The 20744-nt window shown below is 41.0% G+C and overlaps 1 protein-coding gene across 4 annotated transcripts in view; it reads right to left on the reverse strand.

Moving 5' to 3' along the window:
• The window catches only part of LOC140733505 (rho-associated protein kinase 2-like), a 227023-nt gene that overhangs the window by 172487 nt on the left and 33792 nt on the right, over nucleotides 1-20744 (reverse strand). The window lies entirely within an intron of this gene.

The raw sequence follows: 20744 nt of genomic DNA on the forward strand, positions 1-20744 counted from the left end.
TAAAATCCAACAAAAGGCAACTAAAAAAGCTACAAGAGAAAAGATGAAGTACGACAACAGACTAACCAATAATAACAAGCAGGATACCAAAAGAGCAAAAGGGAGCTGAGAGTTGATATTGGACCACTGGAAAATGATGCTGGTGAGGTAGTAATAGGAGACAAAGAAATGGCAGATGAATTTGATGGGTACTTTGCATCTGTATTCACTGTGGAAGACATTAGTAGTGTGCCAGAGGTCTGTGAATGCCAGGGAGCAGGACAGAGTGCCATTGCTATTACAAAGGAACAAGTGCTAGACAAACTCAAAGGTCTTAAGGTGGATAAGTCACCTGGACCAGATGGACTACATCCCAGAGTCCTGAAAGAGGTTGCTGAAGAGATAACGGATGCATTGGTCATGATCTTTCAAGAATCACTTGATTCTGGCATTTTCCCAGAGGAATGGAAGATTGCAAATGTCACTCCACTCTTTAAGAAGGGAGAAATGCAAAAGAAAGGAAACTACGGGCCAGCTAGCCTAACCTCAGTGGTTGGGAAAGGATTGGAGCTTATTATTAAGGATGAGGCATCGAAGTACTTGGAAAATAATGATAAAACAAGTAAAAGTCAGCATAGTTTCTGTAAAAGGAAATCTTGCCTGACAAATTTGTTGGAGTTCTTTGAGGAAGTAACAATCAGGGTGGACAAAGGAGAAACAATGGATGTCATTTACTTGGATTTTCAGAAGTTGTTTGATAAGGTGCCACATGAGGCTGCTTAACAAGATAAATACTATGGCATTACAAGAAAGATACTGGCATGGACAGCAGAATAGCTGACAGGCAGGAGGAAACGAGTAGGAATAAAAGGGGCCTTTCCTAGTTGGCTGCCGGAGACTAGTGGTGTTCCTTAGGGGTCAGTGTTGGGACCGCTACTTTTCACATTGTTTGTCAATGATTTAGATAATGAAATTGATGGCTTTGTGGCAAAGTTTGTGGATGATACAAAGATAGGCGGAGGGGTAGGTAGTGCTGAGGAAGCAATGCGATTGCAGCAGGCCTTAGACAAGTTGGAAGAATGGGCAAAAAAGTGGCAGATGGAATAGTATTGGGAAATGTATGATACTGCATTTTGGTAAAAGGAACAATATTGTGGACTATTATCTAAACAGGGAGAAGGTTCAAACACCAAAGGTGCAGAGGGATTTAGGAGTCCTTGTGCAAGACTCCCAGAGGGTTAAAAAACAGGTTGAGACTGTGGTAAAGAAGGCAAATGCAAAGTTGCCATTTATTTCAAGTGAAATAGAATATAAAAGCGAGGAGATAATGCTGAGCCTTTATAAGCACTTGGAGTCCCATATCTCAGAAAGTATGTGTTGTCATTAGATAGAGTCTACAGGAAGGTCACAAGGATGATTCTGGGAATGAAGTGGTTAACATGCGAAGAGCGTTTGGCAATTTTGAACCTGTATTCACTGGAATTTTAGAATACTGCAGGGGGAATCTCATTGAAACCTACCAAATGTTGAAAAGACTAGACAGGGTGGACGTGGAGAGGATGTTTCCTATGGTGGGGGTAACCAGAATTAAAGAGTACAACCTTAAAATTGAGGGGTGACCCTTGACAACAGAGGAATTTTTTTTAGCCTGAGAGCAGTAGATCTATGGAATGCTCTGCCACAGACTGCGGTGCGTATATTTAAGGTGGAAGATGTGTGGGGTTGAGTGGGATCCAGGATCAGCCATGATGGAATGGCAGAGCAGACACAATGGGCTGAATGGCATCATTCTGCTCCATGTTTTATGGTCTTAAAATACATAGGGTGTAGCGTCATTTCTCTTCCCATCCTTCCTCCTACATCTATAGATGTTCAAATTTATCTTTGAACATCTACGGATAGCGCTGCCTGACATGTTTTCCCTTTACAATATAGTCTCAAATAATGATCATCTTGAAAATGGTGTTAGGAAGACAGCAAAAGATTGGGGAGCAGAACAACAGACAAAATGGAAAGCACACAACAATCTGACATTCCAAAGTAGTAACAGCAACCAACAGTAATTACAGTTAGTAATGTTAACAGATTTCACTGGTCTACCCAATGCCTTTTTTTAAAATCTGAGACTCATGATAAAATTGAAATGGTGCTGGATCTTACTCAGGGGCCTGGATGTCAGTCTGTAAGTCTACTACTTCACCAAGCTGCAAAATATTAGAGGTTAGGGGCCAAAATCATGTAAAACTCAGCACTATGTAGATAGTACATAAAAAACTTTTTAGGAAAAAATATGCTGAACTCTACCAATAAACATGACAAATGAAATAAATAATACATAAAAACGTTTACTGTTGAATTCTGTATTTTACTATTTTTGACAAATACAGCCAGAAAGCATGCTGAAACTAAGCACTACCAACTCATCTCAACCCTTTACTATGGTATGCAATAATTGACTGGAATATGTACAAAAGACAATTACGTTCTGAATATTATGTCAAAATTAGTCACAAAGCTCATCACCGACAACACAAGACACATTTACAACATCAGAATCCTACGTGATCAGTCCTATGAAAAGCTATGGAAAGTTCAGAAGAGCATTGTGAGATATATTTGCAATTTGCTTTCAAAGTTAATGATAACACCAATCTAATTTTAGCATCTCATATTTCATTCCTGGAAAGCATTTTTAATATTGTTTTAGCAATGGTCTACAATTCCACAACCACATTGTCCAAAAACTGAACCAACTTGTAAGTCATAAATAGTTTTAAAACATTGAATGAGTAACAAGATTACGGACTAGTCAACGAGCTTGGAGGGGGCAAGATGTGACTTGAAGGCTTTTTGAATTCCTGATGCATTGAAACACCATGACAGGATAACTACTTCAGCAAAGTACAAGAAGCAAATGTTCGATACACAATATAATTTCTGTACCTACTCTCATCACTAAAGGGAATTACCTTATGATGAACTGCAAGTGTCTGATGATACAGTTGAGCAGAAAATTGAGTAACAGAAAATTATTTGGACAAACTTGGCTCACCAAGGCCATGGCAGCATCCAGATTCCTGGATCTTTGGGACCTCTTCTGGGACAGGTATGACCTGCACAAACAGGATGGGTTGCACTTGAATGCAAAGGGGACCAAAATCCTGCGAGGAAGTTTGCTAATAGTATTGGGGAGGGTTTAAACTGGATTTGTAGGAGGGTGAGAACCAAAGTGAAGAGGCAGAAAATGGGGTGGTTAGCACACAAGTCGAGACAGTTTGTTGGGAGTTTGTGAGAAAGGGCAGGCAGATGATAGAGCAAAGACACACTCAGCCTGATAATTTGAGATGTGTCTATTTTAATGCCAGGAGTAGCATGAACAAGGCGAATGAACTTGGAGCATGGATCAATACTTGGAACTGTAATGTTGTGGCCATTACAGAGACTTGGATGTCTCAGGAGCAGGAATGGCTGCTGAGTGTGCCAGGCTTTAGATGTTTCAAAAAGGACAAGGAGGGAGGGAAAAAAGGTGGGGGCATGGCAATCAGGAATTGTGTCATCGCTGCAGAAAAGGAGGAAGTCATGGAGGGATTATCTGCACAGTGTGGGTGCAAGTCAGAAACAGGAAGGGGGCAATAACTCTATTTTTTTTTAACAGACGCCCCCCCCCCCCCAACAGTAATATTGAGGTATAGAAACAGACAATTTGGGAAAACATTTAATTGGGGTAGGGGGAAAGTATGATGCTATTAGACAGGAACTTGGGAGCACAAAGTGGGAGCAGATGATCTCAGGGAAACACATGGCAGTAATCTGGGAATTGTTCAGAGAACGCTTGCATGGCGTTCTGCATAGGTATGTTCCATTGAGGTGGGGAAGCGTTAAAGAACCATGGTGTACAAAGGATGTGGAAAATCTAGATAAGAAGAAAAGTAAAGCTTATGAAAGGTTCAAGAAACTAGGCACTGATAGAGTTCTAGAAATCTACGAGGTTGCTAGGAAGGAGCTGAAGAATGAAATTAGGAGAGCTAGAAGGAGCCCTGAGAAGACCCCAGCAAGGAGAATTAAGGAAAAACCCCAAGGAAATCTACAAGAAAAGTGACGAGCATGAGGATGAGCCGTGTGAGAATAGGATCAATTGGGTGTGATAGTAGAAACTTGTACATGGAGTAGGAGGAGGTAGCAGAGGTATTTAATGAATATTTTGCTTCAGTATTCACCAGGGAAAAGGGCCGTGGCAATTGTGCGGATGCCTTACAGAGGACTAAAATGCCTGAGCATGTACAAGTTAAGAAAGAGGATGTGCTTGAGCTCTTGAAAAGCATTAAGTTAGATAAGTCACCGGGACCAGAATAACCTAGGATACTGTGGGAAGCGAGGGAGGAGATTCCTAAGCCTCTACAGATGATCTTTGCATCATCAATAGGGATGGGAGAAGTACTGGTGATTGGTGAGCTACAAACATTGTTCACTTGTTCAAGAAAGGGAGTAGAGATAACCCAGGAAATTATAGACCAGGAAGTCTGACTTCAGTGGCAGGCAATTTGTTGGAGAAGATCCTGAGAGGCAGAATTTATGTACATTTGGAGAGACATACCCGGTAATCTGATTAGGGATAGTCAGCATGCTTTGTCAAGGGCAGGTCATGCCTTACGAGCCTGAGTGAATGCTTTGAGGAAGTAACAATACACATTGATAAAGGTAGAGCAGTGGGTGAAGCGTATATGGATTTCAGTAAGGCAGAGAAAGAGTGCAGAGGAGATCTACAAAGATGTTGCCTGGATTGGAGAGCATGCCTTATGAGAATAGGTTGAGTGAACATGGCCTTTTCCCTTTGGAACAGAGGATGAGGTGACCTGATAGAGGTGTACAAGTTGATGAGAGGCATTGATTGTGTGGATAATCAGCGGCTTTTTCCCAGGCCTGAAATGGCATCGTTTCATGGTGCCTAGAAGTACAGGCTGTCCCTGGGTTATGTACGAGTTCCATTCCTGAGTACGTCTTTAAGTCAGATTTGTACGTAAGTTGGAACAAGTACATCCAGTATTATTTAGCGTCAGTTAGTATATGTTTTACCTTTCTATGAATATAAAACACTCAAGAAACGTATGTATTTCAACAATTAAACCAGTGTTGCTTAGTAATAATTGTAGCTTTCATCGGGGCAGGGCCTTTCACATGCTCCATTATTCTCATTTTATCCTTTAAGATTGTTCCGATCGTTGACCGACTGTAGCCTAACGCTTTTCCAATGACCGATGGCATTTAACCTCTTTCCAAACAGTTTATTATTTCCACTTTATTTTCAATCGCGATCGCTTCCCATCAATGGAACAGACACACTGCCGGCGGCGGGTCCTGACCTCCGCTGGGTCCTAAGGACCACCGCACTGAATTCCCCGGGTCCTAAAGTCCACCGCACTGAGATAGGTTAAATGGGACGGGGGGGTGGGGGGCTGTGCTGGGTTTGGGTATTTGATCCTCCTCAATATTCCGCGTTGGAATTTAAACTGGAGGTGGCAGTGTTTATTTTAAGAGGTCCAGTTGCAAGCTCGACATCAACCTGGCGTGCTCGGGAGCAGTCAGTCACTGGATCAAACTCGGGAACCTCCGTTCTCGAGCCCAGCGCTGATCTCATTGTGCCACCAGCCGACCCGGGGGGGGGGGGGGGGGGGTCAGGATGAATCTTGCTAAGAAAAATTTAAGCCAAATACAAAGTTACACACTCAACACAGTGTCAACGCCAACGACTTAAAATGGTGGACGGCGTCGCGATCCAACTTAAAATGGCGGACGCCGTTCTCCCTCAGTTCGGAAGTACGAGTTGTTTGTAAGTCGGATGTTGGTAATTTGGGGACTATCTGTAGGTACATAGGGGATGTCAGGGTTAAGTTTTTTGCACAGGGAGTGGTGGGTGAGCAGAATGCACTGCTAGCGATGGTGGTGGAGGCAGATACAACAGGGTCTTTTAAGAAACTCCGGTACACGATGCTTAGAAAAATGGAGGACTATGTGGTAGGGAAATTCTAGACAGATTTTAGAGTAGATTGCATAGTTGGCAGAACATTGTGGGCCGAAGGACCTGTAATGTGCTGTACATTTCTATGTTCTAATACCTTGCTTTGTCTCAATACAAGAAATTAAAGTTTGGAACAGGGCAAATTACAAGTGTATTTCACCATTAAACTTCTGGGTACCAGAGATCATAGCAATGGCATTCAACAACTGAATTGACAGAATTACATTAATTTCAGTAAGAGCGGACAACATTTGTCCTATCAAGTCCATTCCAGCTTTAAAGAATAACAATGCTTCGGGTTCTGTTTCTCATGTCCATGAGAATGTATTGGAGCAATTTTAAGTTTCCTTCTACATATATATTGAGATGTACCAAAATTGTTTGAGATTCAATATATTTGTTCTTTTAATCCATACCTTTACTTATGAAGCCCAGAAATTAGCCCATAAAGCACTTCAGCAAAATATGCACTGTCCAAAAAGAAAATTAAATTACACCTAACTTCTAGGGTTTATTCATATTCTTCCTATCAAAATTGTACTATTTCAATTTATCAGCACTCAATTCCATAATTTTTAATATATATATTCACACATATTTTTGTAAGAATTCCTGAGGTCGTTTGCCATAATTTCAAACAACATCCTATTGCAGCAGTAATATTCCTTGTTATTTCACCAATTTTCAATCCTTGCTACTATTCTGTGACCTTCAATCTTACTGACAAATGCCTTTTTAGAATTATACATTGACCATATTTCCCTCACAAATCCTAGGTTATCTCCATAAAAAAGAGAAACACAGAAAACCCACAGTACAGTTCAGGCCCTTCAGCCCACATTGCTGTGCTGAACATATACAGTACTTTAGAAATTACTTAGGGTTACCCATGGTCCTCTATTTTTCTAAGATCTATGTACCCATCCAAGAGTCTCTTCAAAGACCCTATTGTATCTGCCTCTACCACTGTCGCCGGGAGCCCATTCCACACACTCCCACTCTCTGCGTAAAAAACTTACCCCTGACATCTCTGTACCTACTTCCAAGCACCTTAAAACTGTGCCCTCTCGTGTTAGCCATTTCAACCCAGGAAAAAAGCCACTATCCACACGATCAATGCTTCTCATCCTCTTATACACCTCTATTTGGTCACCTCTCATCTTCTGTTGCTCCAAGGAGAAAAGGTCAAGTTAGCCGAGAGGTAATATTACAACCATGTAGGAACCTGGTCTGACCCCACTTGGAGTACTGTGCTCAGTTGTGGTCACCTCACTACAGGAAGGATGTGGAAACTATAGAAAGGGTGCAGAGGAGATTTACAAGGACGCTCATTTAACATGATTTGTTTTAATAAATCTATGTTGGCTTGTTCTAATTAATATGCATGTCCAAGTAACTTCCCTTTGCCCATAATTAATTTACCCAATGCTAAAGGTTAACTAATGGGTTTCTACACAGAACAAATGTTCCATTATCTGGCATTAGCTTGGCTTAGAATTAATCAATAATTAGAATCAATCCAACATCAGCACAGGAGCTTCCTCAGCTCTGACATCAAGGATTACAGAACTAGGTTTATCCCTACACCTTTACTAAACAAATTTTTACAAGTTTCCCAAATCTATTCGCTTTTGATAAGATTATGGCAATTTCCTCCCTTCCCTCAGAAACCTGGGACACATTTCAATTTAAATGAGGTTGCTTATCCATTTTAAGTGCAGCTAAGCATTTCTAAACATCATCCCACTAAATCAATTTTAGCACATTTTATACTAAGTTATGCAAAAGGTTCAAACTACAAAGAATGTTTTATCAGTCCAAATTGTTGGCAGATGCTTAAAATTATCTGCAAGAACCCAGTTGAATTAACAGCATCCAGCAGGACAATTTTTACCTGGTTTTGTAATTCTTGGGCAGAACACTGTCAGAATCAGAATCAGAATCAGACTTTAATCGCCAAATACCTATGCACATACAAGGAATTTACTTCCGGCAGATGTTGTCTCTCTGCTCATAACAATAATAATGATAAATATAAATGAAAATATAGATTATACATACAGGTAGTGCAATCCAAGTAATAGTTAGCCGACAGTTAGCTGGCAGTTAACTGTTCAGCAAAGTGACCGCAGTAGGGAAAAAACTTCTCCAGTGCCTATTAGTCTTAGTCTGGAGGGATCTGAAGCGCCTACCAGACGGAAGCAGATCAAACAGTCCATGTGCAGGATGGGAGGAGTCCTTTATGTTCCCCGCCCTCTTCTTCAACCTGGAAGAGTACAGGTCCACAATAGAGGGCAGGGAGGCTCCAATGATGCGCTCGGCAGTCCTCACTGTGCGCTGTAGTCTGGTTCTATCTTGCTTGGTGGCGGCTCCAAACCACACAATGATGGAGGTGCACAGGACAGACTCAATGACTGCAGTGTAGAACTGCAGCAGCAATTCCTGAGGCAGACCGTATTTCCTCAAGAGCCGCAGCAAATACATCCGCTGCTGGGCTTTCTTCAGGATCGAGCTGATGTTCTGCTCCCACTTCAGATCCTGAGAAATGGTGGTTCCCAGGAACCTGAAGTTCTCCACGGTGGACACAGGGCTGCTGAGGACTGTGAGGGGAGACATAGCGGGGGGATGTCTCCTGAAATCCACTATCATCTCCTTTATCTTGAGCGTGTTCAGTTCCAGATTGTTCCGACTGCACCAGAGCGCCAGTTGGTCCACCTGCTGTCGATATGCAGACTCATCACTATTCTGGATGAGTCCGATGACGGTAGTGTCGTCTGCAAACTTCAAAAGCTTCACATAGGGGCTAACATTAGTAGAGCAATCTGAGTGATAAGTCAACACCTTTAAAAAGCCTACTACCTACTTTTTTCAATACATCCAACAATTCAAAGTGTAATACAGCTAATCAAATTAAGTTTGAAATGCTATCACCAGGTTATGAAAGAAACCACAACCAATCTGCATCAAACACTCAAAGAGCAAGTGTGATGACCCTTTATAATGATGGTTATGATGTGTATATAAATAATAACCCTTCTCTTCATAATAGTCATAGCACCTTGCAGTTTGCTGAGGAAGCAGATAATCAATGGTTTACCCTCTCATATTATACTGTCATCTCTAAACGGAATAGCACTCACTGAAATTACACAAGTTGGCCTAGATTTTTTGAGGGTGCTTATACTCACAAATCCAACTCGAGAGCTAAAGAAATAACCGGTGGACAATCAAAACACATGAATTTAAATTTAATTTGTCTGTAATATGTAACCAATGTAACACAATAGCAAAGTACAACTATTGTTGGTGCAAAGGACTATCCACATATTTAATCAAGGACTAACTGAAAGAAAAGATAGTACTCTCTTACTATATTTTCTTTCAGTTAGTCCTGACGAAGGGTCTTGGCCCGAAATGTCAACTGTACTTCTTCCTATAGATGCTGCCTGGCCTGCTGCGTTCCACCAGCATTTTGTGTGTGTTGTTTGAATTTCCAGCATCTGCAGATTTCCTCGTTTTTCCACATATTTAATGATCATTTTCTAAAAATCACCTTGAGTAATTTCTCTTGGAAAATAGGATAAAACTGTTGACCTACACAATTAAACTAAACATTTTCACTGAAACTAGTGCAGGACCAAAGATACCAGGGCTGTTTAAACACCTATCTTCAGATGTAACTGGATAAGTTAAAGCAGTTAAAATTTTTGGCATCATAAAAAGCACAGAGAGCAAAACAAAAAAATTATAATAATGTTGCATAAAAACTAGCTACTTGCTATTGCTATTACATAAAAACTAGCTCACTTGCAATTACGTGCCTTATTCTAGGAATTATAATTTGAGGATGCCAAGAGCTCAAGCAGGACATCAGAAATATACAAGGAGCAGCATGTCGTTAGATAGGTTTGACAAAGATTAATTTCTTTAGAGATTTAGATGTGATTTGTAAAAGGTGTCCAACCTTGAGTGATTCTAAAAAAATGAGGAGAAATTGTTTTTAGCGGCAAATATGCCAGCAACCAAATTTGCCTAGGATTATCAAGAAGCATTTCTCCAAGCCTAGCCACAATGGTACAATGATTCAAACATAATTCAAATTACAGTCGGCCCTCCTTATCCACGAGGGATTGGCTCCAGGACCCCTCGCGGATACCAAAATTCACGGATGCTCAAGTCCTTTATTCAACCTGCCTCAATGCGGCGGACCTTAGGACCCAGCGGAACCCCAGACCTTGTTTAACCTGTCTCAGTGCAGTGGGCATTAGGACCCGGTGGCAGCACTCTGAATCCAGTGTTTCTGTTCACGAAAATAATCACGTTCACGACTGAAAATAAAATGGAAATAATAAAGCGATCAGAAAGAGGTGAAACGCCATCAGTCATTGGAAAAGCATTAGGCTACGTCGGTCAACAATGGGAACAATTTTAAAGGATAAAGTGAGAAAGGCTCTGCCTCGATGAAAGCTACAATTATTACCAAGCAACGCAATGGTTTAATTATTGGGTTTTGGGTTGTGATCCTCCACATCAACCCGGCATGGATGGAAAGTACGCTTGGGAGTGATCTGTCACTGGATCGAACTCCCGAGCCCAGCGCTGAAACATACGTTCTTAAGTGTTTTATATGCATAGAAAGGTAAAATATATACTATATACTAAGATAAACGTTTGACTAACTGATGTTAAATAATACCGGATGTACCTGTTCCGACTTACTTAGTAAGGGAACTTCCGATTTTTTCGATCCTGATCCACGATAACTCACGCACACCTTCCCGTAAACTTTAAATAATCTCTAGATTACTTATAATGCCTAATATAATGTAAAAGCTATGTAAAATAGTTGTTATACTGCATTGTTTAGGGAATAATGACAAGAAGAAAAAAGTCTGTACATGCTCGAACAACGTGCTGGAAGAGCACTTCCAGGTTTTCGCAATTCGCGGTTGGTTGAATTGGCGCAAGCGGAATTCGAGGAGGGCCGACTGTAAGCAGTTAAGTGCTTTGAGGACTAGAATACAAGACAAAATTTATATTTTTTTTCACAAAACCACAGTGAAGACAGAATTCAGAGGAAAGCCTGAGTGCCTGGAGAAATAGTATGTGACCAATCATACTGTTTCTTGGTACAAATGTTCAATAACACCACTCTCCTGCTCTTTGCCATTCCAATAAAATAGTTTTCCCATTCAAGTGGTTATTCAATTACTTTTTGAAAGTTTCATTTGAATCAACTTACTTCAATCTGTATAGCAGTGCAATTCAGATCACAGAAAATCCATGACTTTTGATTCTTTTATTTTATCCCGTTAGGCTCAGACAGAAATGCACTTTGAATATCCTGGATGAACTTGGCTGCTTGCATTATTTGTCAGTAGAAATGTAAGCATATGAAATGCTTTTGTATCCTGTATGAAACATTTACCCACAATGTCATTTTACCTTTTACATAATCATTAATGATTTAAACCAAGACTTCCAAAATTATGGGGTATAACTCCAAATGGGATTGCAACATCACCTGATGGGATGAAAATCCACTTGTTACATTCACCTTATCGTACATCCTCAGACTTTTAACCCCATCATCCAACCACCATCAGAAAATTGATTTCAGGCAATACATCACTAAAGTATCAAGAGTTAACAAGAGGAAAATACCCAGCTTAGAAAAAGACAAATATCTAGAAAAAACAATTTATCATTTTACTCCAGTATATGCTCATGAGTCATTCTTCACCCCAATGCGGCAAGGTTTGAGTTTTGTGACCACTTAATATTTCATGTATAGTGAAAGAAAAGATTCAAAACAACAGCAAAAATTCTCTTCTCTGCATAAACTATTTCCCATATTTTCACCTTTTCCTGAATCTAATGAACAAAGCCATATAAATGTTGCTTGGTGTGTATTAAAGAGTGCTTTAATTTTTGAAATGATACATTTCACTGAAAACAATAAATCACTCATTAGATGAAGATTTACTTTCATTGCACTGGTTGAAATATAATCCTAGTTCAGTCAATACTATACTGACTTCACCCAATTAACTTCCAGCTTCATGGTGTAAGATAATTAATATACTACCTTTGCATGTAATCCAAAACAAATTCAGTGCAGATTTATTCAAGGAGATTACCAGCAAAAAGGGATGCCCAATGAACTGAAGTTTCTGCAAAGAAAATACTTTAGGTCTCCACTTTCCTCACTAATGAAAACAGCAGTATATGTTCCAGAGAACAAGTATTGCTCCTCTTGGATCTAATCGATAGAGAAAAAATCCATCAAATGCAACAGCTTTAATAATAATTTTGGAGAAATAAGAGGATTACATTCCAACTTGCAAATATCACAAATTAGCAAGAAGATCTAAAAAGAACAGGTGTTGGGTAAACTATTAGAAATGTACTCAATCAGGCAAAAGGTGATCAAATTTGGATACACTGAACTGAACTGGAGGATTTTCTAAATGCTGTAAACTTCTAAGGACCAAAAAACTTGGGAGCACAGTTCTAAAATTCATTATAAACAAACGCAAGTAAAACATGTTATCAAATAGTCGTGTGCTAGCCTGCTTTTTGAATGTGCTTTAATAAAAAGGATTGAGATGTGGAAGTTTATCAAAGCTTACAACAGAATCTGAACCTACAGGAAAAATGGACCGAGGAATGAAAAGTGGAATATAATGCAGACAAGTGTGAGGTGTTGCTCTTTGCGAGGGCAAACCAAGGTAGGACAACGGTAGGGCACAGACAAGGTAGATCAAAAAGATCTGGGAATACACATCCACAATTTACCGAAAGTGATGTCACAGGGAGACAGGGTCATAAAGAGAGCCTTCAGCTGTCAGTGCCATTGCCATTATAAAGCAGCCAGCATAATCTCACAGCAGGCATTCTCTCTTCCACCCCCCCCCCCCCCATCAGACAAAAGATACAAAAGCTGAAAAACAGCTTAAACCCTATAAGACTATTAAATTGCTTTTTGGTATGATAAAATGAACTTTTAACCTTATAATCTACCTCATTATAACCTTGCACCTTATTACTTATCTGCACTGCACGTTACTCTTTAGCTGATACACTTTATTCTGTACTGTTATTGTTTTACCTCAATGATCTGATCTGTACGAACAATATGCAATTCAAGCTATTCACTGTATCTCAGCACATGTGACAACAGTAAACCAATTCCAATTCTGTGCAGCTGTAATGAAGCTTGAAGGCCAGAGCAATCTGTTGCTTAATCTGCCATCAAGGGCATGTTAACTCCCAACAGAACAATTCAATTAGTCACAATCACCCTTACTTTAAATTCCTTTATGCTGCAGCCTATGCTTTCTCAAACACATCTAGCTTTCCAGCGTCATTCCGGCATCCGATTCAGTGGTGGGAGCAGTGCACACAGGTTTCTCGCAGGTTGGTGGCTCTCATTTAAAAGGAGAGCTTCATGGGCTTTTGGTGTCATTCCAGCATCCCAATCAGCAGCAGGAGCAGTGCAAAGAGGAGGAATAAGCAGAGTGGGCCAGTGGGGGGAATGGGACTGTCAAGTTTTGGCTCTGATTAAGTTGTCTGGGCAAGATTCTGTTAAGTCTCCCTTTTTTCTCACTATGCTTAGTGTAGTGTAAATGGCTGTTGTGTGTTCTTTGTGTTGGATGTTGGAGTCCTGGGAGACTCAGAGTCTCCAAAAGAACTACATCTGTGTGAAGTGCATCCATTGCAGCTCCTTGAATACTGTGTTAGGGATGTGGAGCAGCAGCTGGATGACCTTTGGCTTGTACAGGAGAGTGAGCAGATCATCGACTGGAGCTACACAGAAGTAATTGCCCCTAAGGTACAGAAGGCAGACAGCTGGGTGACTATCAGGAGAGGAAATGGGGCAGTGAATAGGCAGTTAGTGGCCATTCCCCTCAATAATAAAATGCCATTTTGGATACTGTTGTAGGGGATGACCTCCTAGGGGAATGCCACAGAGACCGGGTTACTGGCACCGAGCATAGGTCTGTGGTGCAGAAGAGAAAGAGGGAGAAGAGGGGAACAGTAGTGATTGAGGACTCAATAATCCGTGGGACAGGAGATTTTGTGGACATAAAAGAGACACTCCGATGATATGTTGCCTCCTGGGTGCTAGAATCAAGGACATCTCAGATCGCATCCACAGCATTTTGGACGGGGGAGCAGCCAATGACAAACGAAAAGCAAAAAGGTCCTGAAGAGAGAATTTAGAGAGCAAGTCAGAAAAATTAGAAGTGGGACTTCCAAGGTAGTCATTTCTGAATTACCAGTGAGGGTAGAAATAGGATGATTTGGCAGATAGATCTGTGGTTGAGAAACAGGTCTGGAGGCAGGGCTTCAAGTTCTTGGATCACTGGGATCTCCTCTGGGGGAGGTATGACCTGTATAAAAGGGACAGGTTGCACCTGAATCTGAGGGAGACAAATATTCTCGTGGGCAGGTTTGTTAGAGCTAGGGATGGGAACCAGAACGAAGGGACTCAGGATAGGATGGATGGTAAAAAAGCAAAGACGGCTGTCAAGACAGTCAGGAAGGGCAGGCAGGTGATAGGTCAAAATTGCAGACAGCAGAGTAAGTATCAGTGCGCTAGGGATGCAGAATCAAAAAAAGGCTAGCAAATATAGTATTCAAAGTGTTATATCTCAATGCAGAGAATATAAGAAATAAGGTGGATGGTCTTGTTGCACTTTTACTGATTGCTGGGTATGATGTTGTGGCCATCACTGAATCATGTTAGGATGATTGCAGTTGGGAGTCGAATGTCCAAGGTTACACATTGTATCAGAGGGATAGGAAGGTAGGCAGAGGGGCTGGTGTGACTCTGCTGGAAAAGAATAGCATCATATCATTAGAAAGATGTGACATAGGATCAGAAGATGTTGAATTGTTGTGGGTTGAGTTAAGACACTGGTCCCCAACCTCCGGGCCGTGAATAGGTGCCACTTGGCACATAAATATCGGCCCAGATCAGAGGCGCTCTAATTAGCTAGCTTGTCTACTTCAGCTTTTTTTCTTAAAGATGAGGTGGGTGCGTGCCGGCTACCACTGCACCACTGCATGCTTCGCTGCCCGGAGGTTGGGGACCACTGAGTTAAGAAACTTCAAGGGTAAAAGGACCCTGGTGCCAGTTACATACAGATCTCCAAACAGTAGCTGGGCCATGGACTACAGAATGCAATGGGAAATAGAAAAGGTATGTCAAGAGGGCAATGTTATGATAGTCATGGGAGGTTTTAATATGCAGATCGATCGGGGAAAATCAGATTGGTAATGGATCTCGAGAATAAGTTTGTTGAATGTCTACCAGATGGCTTTTTAGAACAGCTTGCCATTCTAGGGGGAATCAGCTATACTGGATTTGGTGTTATGCAATGAACCAGAGGCGTATAGGGAGCTTAAGGTAAATGAGCCCTTAGAAGGCAGTGATCACAATATGATTGAATGCAACTTGAAATTTGAGCCAACAAAAATACCGCTACGTCAGCAAAGTCTGAACATTCCTTTCCTCCACTGAAAACTGGAGTGAGAGAGGTTGGCCAAATTAAATTGTAAGGGGATGCTAGCAGGGATGACAGCAGAGTAGCAACAGCTTGAGTTTCTGGGGGAAATGGGGAAGGTGCAGGATAGATGTATTCCAAAAATGAAGAAATACTCAAATGACAAAATAATAAAACCATGGCTGACAAGGGAAGTCAAAGCTAATGTAAAAGCAAAAGAGAGGGCATATAACAACTAGCAGGAAGATAAAGGACTTGGAAGATTTTGACTTACAGAAAGCAACTAGAAGAATCATCAGGAGGGAAAAGATGAAATATGAAAACAAGCTAGCAAACAAAACCAAGTATGTAAAAAAGAAGAGATAAGAGTGGATTTAGGATCACCAGAAACTGAGACCAGAGAAATAATAGCAGGAAACAAGAAAGTGGTTGGGAAGTGGAGTCAATTGTTAAGGATAAGGTTGTGGTTACCCAGGAGGCATAATCTAACACCACTTCCCCATTCTTCCTGTAACTTTTCTGGGTTCTTTTGACTCCTTTTCAATTCAAACCAAGGGTCTCTCAAATCAAAACATCACCCTTATTTCTCTTCCCACAGTTGCAGCCACAATAATCTGCTGGAAACATTGAACATGTTACTTCTTCAAAAGAGATCTAATCAATATGTTAATATTATTTTTCTTCCATAAAACCATATTGTTGTGTAAACTGTTTCAAACACCTATGAGTACATATCTTTCACAACCTCTCATTGTCCCAGAACACATCCTCAACAATCAAGAAAGCTCAGCAATGCCTCAACTTTGAGGTGGCTGAAGAGAGCTGGATGGACACCAATCCTTATAATGTCCTACAGATGTGTAATTGAGAGCATCCAAACATGCTTCATCACTGTGTGGTATGGACACTGCTGTGGCGGACAGGGTTTCTTTACAACAAGTAGCTAAAACACATCACCAGCTTCAGCCTACTCCACCATCAAGTACATACTCTATATATAGAAAGGTGCTGGAAAAAATACCAGAGATATGACGAATGAACCCAACCACCCAGCTTCCATACTAGGACCACTGGACTGAAAAACAAATGAGAAACTGAGCAACATCTCCATCGATTAACCCACCCCACCACTGCATCGATGTCAGCCACTCTTCTCCTTGGCCCCTCCGCACTCTTCATCTTTCTATGCACTTTGTCCTTGCACTTTACACCTCATACTGATAGTTACTGTACTACTGTTTTTATTTGTCCTGCTGCTACTTAGAGTTCCTCTCGCCAAGAGTCACTTTATCTTTCTGTCAGAGTCACCTTATGCTTAAATACTTTTGTATCTAATGTCACTTGTGTACATAATCTATGTATGTAAGCTAATCTTATATATATGACCACACTCAGTTACTTGTACATTCTGTTCTGTAAGATTGCTTTTATATTTACAGTAGAGTCCAGTCAATTGGGACACATTGGGACCAGTACATTTTGGGTCAATTACATGGCTGCCCCAATCACTGAAGTTCCATGGAAATAATTTAAAACATATTAAAAAAAAGACAAACGACAGTTTGAGTAACAAATTATGTATTTAAATGAAATAGAGAACAAACTAGAATACTAACAATACTACTACAGTACTATAAAACTTACTAAAACTGCATTTCCTCATAGTTACATCATTGGAATTCATCTAGCATGTTCACTGCTGTGTTCTTTTGATTGATTGTAAATGAACAAAATCAGCGCAGACACCTACTGCAGATAATGGACTACCTTCATGCAATACTTTTGATGATTGCATCCTACAAATCTAAATTTCCATTGTAAGCTTCAAGATGGTTGTCTTCAAATTTGTAGTTCCTAACTTGAAGTAGTGAAATCTCATGTAAAAATGCCAGTTGTACAGGCGACTCCACTCAACTCCGACAGGGAAGCCACAGGCCCGTTTGCAGTGATCATTTACCAAAAAAGGTGTGAATAACAAAGCATTTAGTTACTTATTTTGTTAGATGGGGGAATGGCAAAGAAGAGGCAGACGGAATGTACCGTAGTGAAGTGCATCACCATGTACTTTGCCAGAAGTAATAAAGACATGGACTATTTTCTAAATGGGGAGAAAATCCAAAAACCGCAACTGCAAAGGTACTTGGAATCCTCATGTGCAGGTTGAGTCAGAGGGTAAAGAAGGTAAAAGCAATGATAGCACTCATTCTGAGAGGATTAGTATACAAAAGCAAGGGTGTCATGCTGAAGGTTTTCTAAGGCATTGGCCAGACCACACCGAGTATACCAAGTAGTTTTGGACCCCTTATCTAAGGAAGGGTGTGCCTGTATTGGAGGGACTCCAGAGGAAGTTCACGAGAATGATCCCAGGAACGAAAGGGTTAACATAAGAGGAGGACCTGATGGCTCTGTTCCTGCACTTGCTTAAGTTTAGAACAATCAGGAGGGGATCTCATTGAAACCTATCAAATTTTGAAAGATCTGGATAGAGTGCATGCAGAGAGGATGTTTCCTATAGTGAGGGAGTCTAGGGCCCGAGGGCACCATCTCAGAACTGAGGGACGTCCATTTAGAACAGAGATCATGAAAAATTTCTTTAGCCAGATAGTGGTGAGTCTATGGAATTCAATGCCACCAATGGCTGTGCAAGCCAAATCATTGGGTATAAGGTGGAAGTTGACAGGTTCTTGATTAATCATGGTGTCAAAGGTTATAGGAAGAAGGCAAGAGAATGGGGTTGAGGGGGATCATAAATCAGCCACTTTGAAATGGTGGGGCAGGCTCATTCGGCCAAATGGCTTAATTCTGGTTATAGATCTTATGATCTAAAGCTAGAGGGCATAGGCTTAAGGTGAAATGAGCAACACACACAAAATGCTGGAACAACTCAACAGGCCAGGAAATATCTACAAAAAGAGTACAGTCGAGATTTCGGGCCAAAACTCTTCTGTAAAATCGTAATGAGGTAGATTGTGCAGTCAAGAGTCCATCTTATCACATGGGGGTACAATTCAATAGTATTTTACAGCAGGGCAGTAGCTATCCTTCAGCCAGGTGGTACAGGTTTTATATCTTCTGCCTGATGCAAAAAGGGAAAAGAGAAAATGTCTGGGATGGGAAGGGTCTTTGACTACGCTGGCTGCTTTATTGAGGTAGCATGGAGGGGAGACTGGCTTCCAATAGTGTACTGAACTGTGCCCAGAACTCTGCAGTTTCTTGTGGTCATGACACAGTAGATGTCATTCTAGGCAATGATGCATCCAGATTGAATGCTTTCTATGGTGCAGTGATAAAAATTGCCAAGAGTTGACAGGGACACATCAAATTTCTTTCACCTCCTCAGGAAGAAGTGGTGGTGAGCTTCTTTGTCCTGTGTTGTACATGTGACTCGATGGGCTATTGGTAATGTTATAAACATGAAAGTCTGAATATGCTGGAAATCCAAAGCAACACACACAAAGTGCTGGACAAACTCAGCAGGTCAGGCAGCATCTATGGAAATGAATAAACAGTCAACGTTTCAGGCAGAGTACCCTCATCAGGACTGGAAAGGAAGGGGAAAGACACCAGAATTAAAAAAGGGGCGGTGGTGCTAGCTAGAAGGTGATAAGTAGGTGAGAAAATTCATGGCCTGGAGAAGGAGGAATCTGATAGGAGACAAGAGTGGACTGTACGAAAAAGGGAAGGAAGGAACCCAAGGGGAAGTGATAGGCAGGTGAAAAGCAGTAAAAGGCCAGGATGGGGAACAGAGGAAGAGGAGAGAGGGAGATTTTTTTTACTTGAAGGAGAAATTGATATTCATGTCATCAGGTTGGAAGATACCCAGACAGGATACAAGCTATTACTTCTACACCCTGAGGGTGGCCTCATCTTGGCACAAGAGTCCTTGGACTGGCATGTTAGAACGGGAATGGGAATTGGAATTAGAATGTTCGGCCCTTGGGAAGTTCTGATTTTGACGGATGGAGCAGAGGTGTTCAACAAAGCAGTTCCCCAATTTACAATGGGTCTCACCAATATAGGGGAGGCCACATCAGGAGGGCCAAACACAATAGACAACACCAGCAGGTTTGCAGGTGAAGTGTTGCTTCACCTGGAAGGGCTGTCTGGAGCCCTGAATGGAGGTAAGAGAGGAGGTGCAGCATTTAAGCCACTTGCAGGGATAAGTGCCTGGAGGGAGATTAGTAGGTACAGATGAGTGGACAAGAAAATCACAGAGAGTGATCCCTGCGGAATGTGGTGGGGGGGAGGGGGAGGGAGAGACATGTAAAGATATGTTTAGTGGTAGAATCCCTTTGGAGATGGCAGAAGTTGTGAAGGATATGTTGGATGCAGAGTCTCATGGGGTGGTAGGTCTCAAGAGGAACTCTATCACTATTAATGCATTCACTACTAAGAATATGAAGCTCTCAACCCATTCAACTTCAGTCAGTACCAAAACTCTTGTTTTCCTATTCATCTTAAACAAAGTAAATAATGCCATATCTGCAAACCTTCCTGCATATATTCAGCAGATTCTGTATTCCTATAGCCTATTAGGAAGATTTTAAAAAAATGCACCTTGCCATCTGACTTTTAATGCTGGAAAACTTCAAAAAAAAAAGCACACATTTTATCCATAACATTGATCCAAATTGTAAATTGCTGTAACCCTAGTCATGATTCTTCTGGACCTGCAGGTAACAGTTTGCCATTCTGAAAGTGCCCTGCTCATTCAATCACCCACAGATGCTAATGTTACCAACAACAAAGGTGGTCTTTATTTAATATAAACAACTCAAGATGCAATACAGTGGCATAGCAAGTAGCACTGCTTGCATCACGGTTCCAGCAACTCGAATTTGAGCACCCACTTATATTAAATTTCTTTCCCCCACATTCTCAGTTCCCTTATTTCCCTAAGTGGCTTTAACACCAAAAATTCTTTTTACCAATTTCCTTTTTGCATAAAAAACTTGTTTTTTCCTTTGCTAGATTATTATCATTCTACCTTCTCTCCTTTCTTGAATGCTTAGGCAACCCAGAAGTTACTTGCAAAATATAACTTTCAAAACAACATATTCAGTACAAATTCACAATGCCAGAGGCCAAGGTTCAATCATGACAGAGTTGTGACTAGTAAGTACAGTACTTGAACTTCGGTTTTCTTTGCAATGGATCTGTAGAAATAAATCAACTACAGTATACTATAGACATTCCATGCTGTATCTCCAAATAAAATAAATACTCCAAAGTGAATG

This window comes from Hemitrygon akajei, chromosome 9 (genome assembly GCF_048418815.1).
Source record: "Hemitrygon akajei chromosome 9, sHemAka1.3, whole genome shotgun sequence".
Lineage (NCBI taxonomy): Eukaryota > Metazoa > Chordata > Chondrichthyes > Myliobatiformes > Dasyatidae > Hemitrygon > Hemitrygon akajei.